The sequence below is a fragment of the Leptinotarsa decemlineata genome, unplaced genomic scaffold, assembly GCF_025532065.1.
Source record: "Leptinotarsa decemlineata unplaced genomic scaffold, Ldec_3_MD MMD2_tig00004677_RagTag_RagTag, whole genome shotgun sequence".
Classification (NCBI taxonomy): domain Eukaryota; kingdom Metazoa; phylum Arthropoda; class Insecta; order Coleoptera; family Chrysomelidae; genus Leptinotarsa; species Leptinotarsa decemlineata.
Window position 1 is genome coordinate 325,664 of NW_027412610.1, and position 13,597 is coordinate 339,260.

At 32.8% G+C, this 13,597-nt stretch overlaps 1 protein-coding gene across 1 annotated transcript in view; it reads right to left on the bottom strand.

Annotated features, from left to right (window-relative positions):
* The window catches only part of LOC111509285 (unconventional myosin-IXb), a 263,644-nt gene that overhangs the window by 8,100 nt on the left and 241,947 nt on the right, over nt 1-13,597 (bottom strand).

The following is a 13,597-nucleotide window of genomic DNA, read 5'->3' on the forward strand; positions in this document are numbered from 1 at the left end:
GAATGAAGAAGTCTATATTTCATTAGTTATCAAGAGCTGGCCTTTCTTACTTATACTTCCCACATTCCATCCTAGATAATAGCATAGATTAATGTTTTCGAAAAAGCTGAACAATGTTTCGAAAAGATACTAGTTGCGTATTCCTGTATCACAATCACCGAATGCAACGAGGAATCAAGCCAGGAGAAAGCTCCTAAAACCTGATGTTCAACTGACCTCAAAATATCTTCAAAAAATTCAGAATTGCGAAAAACAAAACCAAACGCTCATAGAAATGAATGACCTCAGTGGAGAACATCAGCTCGAAATTTCAGAAAATAATTTTTTATATCCCCGATTGTCCCAGATCATATTGGATGTATGACAGAAAACAGTGGATGTACTTTGAACGAATCCTCGTTAGCTTCAAACCATAACATACATGGAAAATTTGAATGACAACAAATAATGGCCAAAGCAACTTAGAGACTTCCTTAAAATATTTGACCACCATTGACAGTGGTGAAAAGAAGTTAGTATGTACCACATTAACATACAAGGTATAGCTAACAAAGTTGAAAAAATCAATGATTTTTTTATTGACAATAGCTAAGACATTTTATGTTTTCCCTAACTTTGGAAGAGTGAAGAGTGTCTCAAACTGATTAATATTCAGGGTTAAAAACTGATTGGCAGTTTTTGTAGGGCCACCAAAATACATGGTGGCTTAGACATTTACCTAAATAACAATAATGACTCGGGCCTAAGACACTCTCTTATTGACTTGAAAGAACTCAGTATCAATACTGAGTTCTTTCAAGTCAAATAAGACTCTTATTCAAATAAGACTGTGAATTTACTGCAATCTACCTAATTCAGTTGAAAACGCCTGTCGTACTTGTTCATAGTTCAGGTTTGGGCGATATGGATGTATTTTTTACGAATTTTGAAATTGTTCTACACCAGCTCACAAATAAATATGATAAAATAATAATTCTAGGAGACTTCAATATAAACTTCAAAGTTGAATCCGAAGTCCTTTTGAACTTTACTTGCCTGTTAACTTCATTTGGTTTATCAGTCACTATTAGAGAAGATACCAGAGTAACAGCTACTTCTTCTAATATAATTACAAACATTTCTGATGAATTGCTTACCACGGGTGTCAATGAACCCTGTTTATCTACCATAGAGGCCTTGCCAAAATCCATTTTATGAATAAACCACATGACAAAAGACATAATATCAGCTAACGGTATAACTAGGCTTAAAAATTATTTATGCATATTAATTGGCAAATATTTTTTAGCAACCAAACTGATCCAAATTTTTTATCAAATTTCTGAGTCAACAATTATAACACTCTCACATTAAAAATTTTTTCCTCTGAGTCGCGCTCAACAATAGGCCTTTTCATCATAAGATGAGCGCAAGCGTAACTGTCATATTGAAATGGCGGTAATTCAAAACATTCATACTGTTTTAATCAACAATGGCTGGGCAAGGAATATTATCTCTACAAACAAATAAATTATTGGAAAAAACCATTGATGGTGCTTCACTTGTAAATAATTCAGTTGAGGCTCATAATTGTGAACAATTAAAAAGGTGGTTAAAACGTCATGGGCGTCCGTAAAAAGGAAAAAAAAGTGTGAGCTGATTGAGAGGTTAGGTATCAGCATTTGTCTACTATACATATTAAAAAAATAGTATTTACAGTTTTATTCTTATTAATAATGTCAATTTATTTGATGTAATTGAAAATATATTTCAGTTGACAAGAGTATTACTTATGGAACTAATAAATAAATCAAGCCATTAATATTTTGAGGCTGTACATATGACATTAATAATAAGACAAATATGTAAATACTAAATTGAATATGTTTATAAATTCTTATTAGAGGGAAATATTTAATACAACATAATATATATGAAATTTACAGTAAAAAATGCAATAAGGAATAATGTACGTATGTTGAAATTCCTAATAGCTTAAAGGATCAGGGTTTTGTTCAGTTGGACCACTTTCTCCAATGAAATGTAGTGAACAAATATAAGTATCCTTGGTAACATCATCAATAGATTTAAAGCCTCGGTCACTCCTGCCACATTTTTTCACCCATAATTCACATTTCGCACATTTTGCACGTGCTTTAATATTTAATTTGCTTGATGATTTGATTATTTTTTTTTGCGATATTCAAGACAAGGCTTTGGAAAATTTATAAAATAGTATGTGTTAGTTTTGAATGGTTTGTATCGTGTATCACTTTTACATACTCCATAACAACACCGTTTTGTTGTTCCTTTTTGTACAGATAACATAATTATAATGCGAGTATTTTGACTTACAACTTTTTTTTTCACTTTTTTTACAATTTCTATTTATATTATAATTTTTAAAACATGAGTTGCGGGCTCTTTAATATAGCTATTTACAAAAAACAGTACGAAAAAGATGGCTGATACTGACGCATGCGCACAAAAAAAATTGTAATGAAAAGGCCTATTCGTCTGGGGTTTGTTAGACCCCACTAGTGTAATGCCGGGTTGTCGAAAGCGTTCGACTGCATCTCACATGAAATTCTGTTGGAAAAATTAAACTATTACGGAGTTAGAGGTAATCCGCTTCACTTAATAAGAACCCATCTTACTAATCGTCAACAAGCAGTGATGCTCAACGGTTCCTTATCAAACTTTCAAACTATTAAGCATGGCATTACGCAAGGGTCTGTTTTAGGCCCGCTTTTATTTGTCATTTATGGGAACGACTTGTGCAAATATATGATGCCGTTCAAATCGGTTCTCTTTGCGGACGACACTACTGTCATTCTGTCGGATAAAAATAATGATATGTTACAGTCTCATCTCGACGAGGTATCTAATAGTGCTAATCAGTGGTTTCTATCTAATAAGCTGAACTAAATTGACAGAAAACACAATACATCCAGATTTCTGGTAATAATCAAGTTATCTCTAAGTGTGAAACTAAAAAAGTAACATTACTGGACATTACATTAGATAATAGACTCAACTGGTGTGCACATATTTCTCAACTGAAGAGAAAACTCTCAGATTCTCTATTTGTTCTTCGCCAATTGAAGTAAATCACAAGTGCAAATATATTAAAAACTATATATTCTTCAGTTTCAATCTCATATTAGTTATGGTGTACAACTTTGGGGAAATTCATGTCATTCCATTTAAATATTTAGGATGCAAAAGAAGGCATTAAGAGTGCTGGCTAATATTGGATACAGGGATCACCGTCAAGAATATTTCAAAAAACTCAGAATTTTGCCATTGCTAACTTTATTTCTTTATTACGTATCACGTAAAATGCATAAGAAGAAACCATCCTTGGCGAAACAATGTCATCAACGAACATAACACACGAAACGCTCACCACATTAGAACAAATCAATTTCGTCTTCACTTATCGCAAAAAATTCCATAGAATACTCTCTGTAGAATATTGTTCCCCAAGATTTCAAAGAACTCAGTCTGAACACTTACAAGAGAAAATTGAAGAATTATTTGTTGAAGCATTGCTTCTATTCTGTCGATGACTTCAAAATATATTTTTGTGGTAACACACAAGTCACTACTTCTTTTTGATTTTCAAAGTTTTTACACATGTGATTATTGTTATTTGCTTGTAAATTTTAACTTGTAAATTTTAAATGTAAATCCAAACATGACTTGCTACAAACATATTGTTTTATGTAACGTAGTCAAATAAATATTGTTATTATCATTATTATTACATATTTTCCAGCTTGTCATTTTTTTATATGTTCAAATGAAAAACTAACATGCAAATGCTCTAACTTTTTGGAAAAAGTGCATTTCAGTGTTTTGTTGAGCACAGCTGGTCAATGACAGTTCCTCAAGTTGATTCTGTACCCGAGATATGGTGGAAGAAATTCTATTACTTCTGAAGTTCATGGAAAATCTTTATCATTGAACGTTTTAGAAGGACTTCTACAACCTCCTGAAGTTTAAGGCACATTTTCAGTTTCCACTAGACACACCTTTCACAGCATCAACTTTAGTCTGTTTCTCTGACTAATGAACAATGGTTCATTATGTGTTTAACTTCTAGTATATTTCGTTTCCTATACCGTTCTTTCTTTCTGGCGAAGTATATAAAAAGCTACGATCCTTGTTGTGTTCAAATATTACTAGATTATTTCTATCCTTTTCACAAAATGGCAACTGCTCTCTATCCTGACAAAGTGAAATTCCTTAAGAACTTTGAACATTTTTAAAATACGCTACTTTTTACCTAATGTGAGTGATCCACTTTTTTCGCAACACTGGATCTTTGGGGAAGCGGAACCAAGAACATGTCTGTTTATTACTGTAATGATTACAACTCGGTACAAAACACATTACCATTGCGAGACTTTCAGTAAACTGGAAGTAAAAATCATGATTTATTCATTTATTATTACTCTTTATTAGCAAATAATGCTCTTCATAGTACAGTCAGTCATCTATAAAATACAAAACAATAAAAAATATATATAAAATTAGAGATGAGTCACATTTTAAAAACAAGAAACTAGAAAACAAGACGAATTATTGATGACAATTACTTGAAATATATTCACTATATTTTCTTTTGAATGAATTTAATGAATCACAGCTTTTTATATGACTTGGCAAATTATTAAATGCAATCAGACCAGAACTATACAACGAGTCACAACCTATATGTTCTCTGTTGATAAAAAAGTTTCCTTTTCTATTTCTAGTGGAGTGTATATGAATACTACTTGTGTAGGTTAACTGATCACTCAGATAATTTGGCAACATATTGTGTTTAATTTTAAATATAAATATTAGCATATTCAGTGATATCCTTTGTTTAGCAGACATAAGAGACAATGTTTCCAACATGTATTCCACAGATGTGCGTTTATTACAACTTAATATTGCCCTCATGGATCTGTTTTGAAGCTTCTGTAGTCTGTTTAGATTTTCATTGCTCACAAAATAGAGTAATGTACTGCAATAGTCAAAGTGTGATTTATAAATTGTTAATTTTGCATAATCACTTATTTTATTTTTCAATCTATATAAAAGATGAATTTTCGTGGCTATTTTCTTCTGAATATAACTACAGTGCGCATTAAGGTTCAATTCTTGATCTAATACCACTCCCAGATATTTAAAATTTGTTACCCTTTCAATGATGGCATTATCAATATAAATATTCAATGACAGCTGTTCATCTTGCAGTTGTCTTAAACGATATTTGCTACCTATTAACATGCATTTTGTTTTGTTAACATTTGACTTGAGGCCGTTGTCACATAACCACTCGTTTATATTCAATAACCATTTTAATACTTTATAATCTAAAAATCTGTTTTAAAATCTGTTTTTCCGTTAATCAGCTATCGCCCCCATAAGAACGACAACTCTCAGAAGTTGAGAAACTTGTGCGAGCTAAGGACTAACGAGGTCTTACCTTTTATCGTGTGATTCCTAACACGATTGCATAATCATTCCAGCTTCAATCAGATAAATTCTCTCGAGAAAAATATCTGGTCGAGGCGGGAATCGAACCCACGGTCTTCCGATCGTGATCGGGCGCACTACCACCGCGGCCAATTCCAGAAAAAATTGTCCATACTTATTTAATTTCATTAAAAGTAACTCAATGTTGACCCTCTCGAATGCCCTTTTGAAATCCAGAAAGACAACACCTATAATATGTTTTTTAGGAAAAGTTTTTGGCTTTCTACTACTCCGTCTGATACAAAAAAAGGGGATGAGAGAATCTTCCAAAGAAAGGAAGGAAGTAATCAATTTGAAACTCTATACATGAATGTGTAGATCATGCAAAGAAGTAACTTTCAGACACAAACTGAAAGAAAGTCCTCCTGAAACAGCTACTTTCATATAAACATTGAATTACATGAAAGAAAATATTTCTTTCGAAACAAATACTTCTATATGAACACTGAATTATACAGAAGATACTTTTCTCTACTCAGTTTGTATTTCAAACATTTGTTGTGGAATAAGAATCAGATATCATTCACATGAGTTCTACTTTGAATGAATGGTAATAAATTGTACTCACATAGAACACTGTCACCCTCACTGGTATACACCGATGTTTCGCCTTAAGACACTTGCCCTAAGGCTCTTCAGTACCAAATTGGATAACATTATAGAAAATACACACACTTCATTCATGAATTACCTTTCACCTATTTGATTTAATCCCAGCCAAGAGGAATCTTATTTGAATTGAAGGGGTTATATTTTTAGGAGTGATTAATTTTTTTGGAAAAATTTAATGAATAATAGTTAACTATAGCAATCAATTTTCATTTGGAAAGTATTGATTATTTATTGATATTTTCTTTTCCCAAAAAATTAATCACTCCTAAAAATATAACCCCTTCAATTCAAATGTTTTTTAGATAGCTCAACTTTCCACGAAGAGATTAGAAATTGCAGTGCAGTTTCACATGAATGGGATTCCCTAAATCCAGATTGTTCTTTAATCTAAATATTATGTTTCGCTATAAATTTCATCAATTGCTCTTTCACTGTGATTTCTAATATTTTCTCATAAATTGGCAGGGTATTTATGGGTCTAAAATCAGATCCTAAAACGGTGTTTGTAGTTTTTTCAATAGGAACGATGGTGGCAATTTTCCAACTGTCAGGAAATGTTCCAGTGGTTAACGATAAATTTATCAAGTCCAAAAACCTATTTCCCAGTATTTCAAATGTTAACTTGATTATATTCAGATTAATTCCATTGTCATCTGTATTATTTTTTCCAGAGGGAAAAATTATCTTTTTTAACTCGCACATATTCAATGTTTCAAATTCCCCAAGTATCTCATTTGTTGGTATAACTAAGAATCATTTATTGGTACTATACTTTCAGTTAGATCTTTCAAACTGTCAACGAAAAATGAATTAAAATATCCTGCTACTTTTGCTTCATTTGTTATAAGAACACTATCACTATAATAAATCGAATGACGTAACCTCACTTAACCCTAATATGTATTCTTTAAAATTTAATAACTGGTATTACCTGTTTCTTTTTTATGAATACCATGTACTAGGTTTCACTCAAGAATGATATTAGAATGTTTTTATTTCTATGTTATAGATATGTTATAAATAACATACAAGTTCAAAAATTCACTTTTGGAGATTTACAGGTGAATCGAATTTATTTGGAAACATGTCAGGAGTACCAACATGACAGTGACATCTCGACTTTTTCAGTCTATTGCTTTCTTTCTTTGGCAGTTTCCGATATTTTTTGTATGAAGATGGAGAAGTAGAAAGCCAAAACCTTTCCCAAAAATTATTCTCTCCCAAAAGTATTTTCCTTCAATTTAATGAATAATAGTTAACTATAGCATTCAATTTTCATTTGGAAAGTATTGATTATTTATTGATATCCTTTAGTTTTAGATACCAACAAAACATAACTACTGCATATAGATTAGATGTGTCAAAGTCTGTCAAAATATAATGGTATCTTCGATGCTGCTCATTGGTTTTGTTGGTAAAATGGAAAAGGAAAATGTTTGGTGGTGTACTAATGATAAATGTTTCTGAAGACATTGCTGGTATTAATCCATTTATTGACTGTTAATGGTGGAAATCCTGCAAATATTATCAAGGTATATTAGATAATTGAATAATAGTATTTCAAAAATAATCAGGCATGGCACTCACATCCAGAGATTATAATATAGAAGTTTTGGATAGTAACAACTATCACAACTGGAAATTTACAACGGAAGTAATATCAGCTGAAAATTGTGTATTGGATTTTATAAAGAGGGAAATCAAGGCAGAAGACCTCACTGATGAAGAGGCAATATCTTTTAAATGACCATAAGGCAATATCAAATTATTCAGTGAGTTAATGGTTCACAGTTGGGATATTTTTAAGAGATAAAGAAACAGCATTTGCCATGTAGAAAGTGTTGGAGGAAAAATATGACAAGAAAGGTATTCCATGACAACTATTTTTGAAGAGAAAACTTTTCTCAATGAAGTTGAGAGAGGGATAATCATTAAATAAATTCGTTACAAAAGTTGAAAATATTTTAATTGAATTGAAAGTTACAGGGTAATAGATGATAAGGACACAGTAATTTCAATAATTTATTTTTGTGAACGTTGTATATCTTGGAAATGTCATGATTACCCTGGAGTTCTAGAAATTGTTCACTTTGACGTTTGTGGTCCTATAACACCAACTTCTTTCAATGGGTATCATTAGTTTGTATCATTCGTAGATGGTTTTTAAACTTTACCTTTTTTTGAAATTAATGCATGAATACTTTATTTTGAAGTGAAATTGACAAATGAAACTTTCAAGATGGCGACTGGGCGCCACCTGGGAACAAAAATAAATGGAAAGGGGGGTCTGTGACAGACACATCATTTTGAAGCTCCTGACGAATACTTCACGATTGTAGAATATGAAGTCAATATCTTCACCTAATACAAAATGGGGGAATATTTAATGATTTCCTGAAGATAAACCCATTAATATCAATATTTCTAGAAATATTCCTTTTGATGTGCCATATGGCAATTCCAACAACCCGATAAGGTTTGTTAAGTTATTTTTTGTTTATAAGAACGTCAAAAAATATCAGTACGACAATGAACATCATTGTTCAGTTAAAATATTCTCATTTAGTTTTCGGTTTAACTAGTACAAAGGTACCACGTCAACAATCGCTAAAATGGTCAATTCTCGTCCTTTGAAAGAAAAAATTGAAGCGATTTTTATTTACGGTGCGACGCGTAACTTTCACGAGACTGAAAGGATTTTTAATGAAAGTTCTCCGAATCGTCCTATCTGTAGAAAATATTTGATGGAGCTTGTATCCAAATTCACAACTACCGCGGTAGTGTACATAACAAAAAGACATCAGGTCATCCGTCCATTCCGGAAGAACAGCATGTGCAAATAATTGGTGACTTGGTAATAAATCCTGAACAGTCTACTTATTCCGTCGCGAATGTTGCCATTGCAAGGCATCCTACCTATCTCCACAATATTTGTTATAGTGACGAATGTACTTTTTTTTAAACGGCAATGTTCACAGACAAAATTGCCAACCGTCACGTTTTCCGGGAAATACATACCCAATATCCAGAATAAAATTAACGTTTGGGCAGGAATATTGGGAAACCATATTGTAGGACCTCTATTTATTGATCAAAATTCAACAGGGGAATTGTATTTGAATATGCTGGAAACCACTGTTGACCCTGGATATTTTATTCCAACAAGATGGAACACCACCACATTACTCCAGACAAGTGTTCGAAAATGTTCGGCGTGAAATATCGGATAGGCTGTTCACATGTCAAGAAGTTCAAGGCAACTATTTCGAACATTTTCTGAACTGACCTCAAGCTTATTACCTCATATTATGTAGTTAAATGTCAATATATTCAGGCCATTTTTTTAAATTCCGCCATTTTGTAGTAGTTGAAGATATTGACATTATATTCTAGGCTTAAGATGCACTGTTTGGAACCTTTGGTGTAGTAATGAATATAACTGGAGTTTTTTCCCAACAAGTTTAAACAGTTTAATCTTCCTCTTGAAGATGATCACTTGGTGATCGAAACACGTGTCGAGGTGTTAAAAATAACGATTTGGTGTTGGGAAAAAACTCCGGTAATATTCATTATATTCTAGGGTTGTGAAGCATTTATCGGGAGCTTCAAAAAGATGTGTCACAAGACTCCCCCTTTCATTTAATTTTTTTCTCAGATGGCGCCCAGTCGCCATTTCGAAAGTTTCATCTGTCAATTTCCCTTCAAAATAAATTTCAATTTTTTTAGTTGACCCGTTCAAAAAATAAATGGGGGGACATTGTAGAAATGCACTTTATATCAAAACTATTTAAAGAATTTTGTAAAGATAATGATATCATTTTGGATTGTCCCTTCGGATAGTAAATTATGCAAGAATGACACGCCAGCAGAGGTTTGGTATAATATAATAAGAAATCTGATGTAAGTAATTTCAAACTTTTCGGTAACATGGCTTATAGTCATATACCAAATCAGTTTAGGAACTATAGTTCGTTCAGTATTGTCAGAGTAAAAGAATTTCAAGAATGCAACGTGTCGCTACATCAAAGAAAGCAACATAGTCGTCTCAAGCAAATAGCACTGCAATTCACCCACAAAATCATTGAGATATGTCAACCCTTTATATTCCTTGAGGACGCCGCTAACGAGCCATTAAAATAGGGATATGCGACAAAGAACGCGAAAACACCGACAAAGAATGCGAAAATACCTCCAAAAGAACCGCTCGATGTTTTTTCTGATCTTACGTTTAAGATAATATTAATAGGCGTCGGACTGAGGGTATTAATATAAATTTTCCATTGATATATTCTGTATGATGAGAAGATAATTGAAATATGGTGAAAACTAATTTTGTTTAAATATTTTATTTTGGGAAGGACAATTTATATTTGAAATAGTTTTTTATTATTTAGAATTGTTACCTTCTACAGATCTATACAATAATCAGAATATTAAATTTACAAATAAATACAAATGTAGAAAGAGCAAAAAGTTACTGCATTTAATAAATTATAGCTTTTTGGTTTAAGTTTGACGATAGTCATGTCACGAAGTGTTCTGGCGATATATTGAATCTATTGGAGCCTTTGGAGACACCCTACATTTTATTTTATGAGAGAGAGGACATTGGCAGATCAAGATCGTTAGACGATGTGGTGCTGCAGGTTTTTCGGGTTTTCCTGCTGCTGAAAAAGCAAATGCGCCACTGGAATCAATGAAGTCGCCCCAGAGCGCCAATTAATTTTTATTGTTGTTTTACAATAAAATTCATTCATAAATCACAGAATTAAAAAAAAAATTGTGATTAACTTGAATTAGAAATATGTATCATCTGGTGACGTTTTAAAGACTCTATCCATTTTCTTTATCCAACCTATTTAAATCAAAACATTATAATTAGTAGTTATGATTCGTCTTTTGATGTAAATAAATTTGATATTATTATTATCATTGACACTGATAATATCAAATTGATCGTCGGTATGATAATGAAGATGGATAAAGTATTGGAAACATCACCAGATAAGTATACAAATAGAATAGATTTTCGCGGTTAGAAATTTGAACATCTGATTTCGAGATGAATCGGGTTCAAAATTTTGCGTTGTTCGACATTTCGACTTTAACATTTTCTGGTAGTAGAAAAGTGTGGCTGCACTGAGAGATACACATGTTGATTTGAAAATGAAGATTCATATTCCTTATTGGATTTTATAGTTGATTCAGAAACAATTTTATAGATTTAATGGGAATACTTACTTCGAATAAGCGATAATTTCAATCTGAAAAAAGTCCACAGGGATTCGTTGAGTGATTCTTCACTGAATGAATCAGTTTCATTAGGATTGATGACAACTGGAATACTTTTTTCTGATGAGTCTATGCGATCAGCCAGACCCCACATTTCTGCTTCGATTCTGATTGTTTTGTGGATACATTTTTCCCAAGTTTTTTGGTCGACTGTTTCCAGAGCACTGTACAGGTATTTCTTTACTTCACACATCTTGAAGGTCTTATTATTTCTTGCGATGAATCCTTCAACTTGAGCCCAAACCAACTCTATTGGATTCAATTCACAGTGATAAGGCGGCAACCGAAGAACCGGCATTCCTTTAGTCTTCGCCATCTCATCGGTGACATACCTGAAGAATTTTGACTTATGACGTTTAGCCAAGTTGAGGAGCTCCGTTTTCAACATGGTCGATTCAACAGAAATACCTTTCATTTGTAACCACTCAGTAATATCTGCTTTCTTCCATCACGACGTCGGCAGCTTCTCGACTCGTCTACTGTGGTAACTTGCGTTATCCACTACTATTACGGATCCCTGCGGAAGTTTTACAAGTATGTTTTTGAATCATTCTTCGAATACTGTGGCATCCATTTCTTGATGATAATCCCCATTTTTCTTTGACTCAAACACCATCAATCCATCTTTCACGAATCCTTCACTGCTGCCAATGTGAGTAATGATAAGACGACGACCTTTTCCAACTGGAATTTTCAAACCAGTGGACCAACCTTCCATAAAGGCTTGTCTTCCACTTTTGCCAAACCTTCGAGACGTTATGACCCTCATTGATCCATGTTTCATCCAAATAAAAAATAGATTTACCTAGTGCTCTGGCTTTCTTTATTTCTCTTGAATAGTTCCTTCTCCATTCTACAATCTCTGATCTTTCTATTAACATGCTCTTTCTATCTTGCTTTCTAAAAGTGAAATTCAGCTCATGTAATATCTTTCATAATCGAGTTCTTATATTAGGAAAAAAACTGTCTTCACGAATAACTGACAAAACTTTATTTAGTGTAGGTATTTCGTTTTTTATGTAAAAAGAGTGTACTGTTCTCCTAATAGAATTGTTCACTTCTTCATCGATAACCAAACACTTTCTACCAGTGGATACTTTCGGCTCGAAAAAGTTGTTGTTTTCCTTGAGTTCCTTGAGAATTATAAAAACTGTTGATCTATTGACACCGGTCATACTCGCGCATTTTTGTACTACTTCCTCCTAACTTTTTATTTCGGGCGGATATTGTTTTCTTAAAGAATTATATACATTCATAACAATTGTTTTTTCATTTATATTTAATGGTGACAATTTCGGACGCTTCACGATTCCCGAACAACTAGCTTCCAAGTTGTATAGCTGTTTATTCAACGCGCTCTTGAAGTAAACTGAGGAATATCACGAATAACCCCGCTAAAAAGCCAAGTCGGTCTTATTGAGGGGTGCGATGTGTTTGTCGACAGTATAATTCAAAGAAATATCTATTTATACCGCCTTCAAAAAACAATGTTTTTCAATCTCCTTCAACTAAATACCTATTTGTTGGAGAATGTCTTGGTTGCTACTGGACATATTTCAACATTTGTCATAGTAGATGTGTTATTTTGTTTGTTATGAATGATATTTTTCAAGAATAAATATTGTATTTTCGTCGTATAAATGCATTTATTCAATTCGTTGAGATACATACATATATATATATATATATATATATATATATATATATATATATATATATATATATATATATATATATATAGTTATGTGTTTCATACGTAGCTGAGCCACCGATAGCAAACCCCACATGCAATCTCGAGCCACTATTTCAAACCTGAGCCGCTCAGGTTTAATTTTTCCCGTATTTCTCATTCATCTGCTGTCCAAGAGCCAATATTCGAAGAGGGAAGCGCGAAGCCAATATTATCCAATCATTTTCGTAATGCACCGTCACGTGTTTCTTTTGTAAATAAGCATTATTTGCCAAAGTTCAATGGGTCAGGTTGGTATGAAAGATGTATCATATACAAATGTAAACATCGCCAATATCAACTCCTATATGCGAACCTGAGCCATCTGAATTTGGCATCACTGTTTCGATTCTTTAACCGGGGACTTCACTTGAGTGTTTTAAGTTGTACTAAAATGTGTAGGAACCAGGGCCGTCGTCGTGTGAGCCTCCCCCCTACTTTTCCGACTTGGGA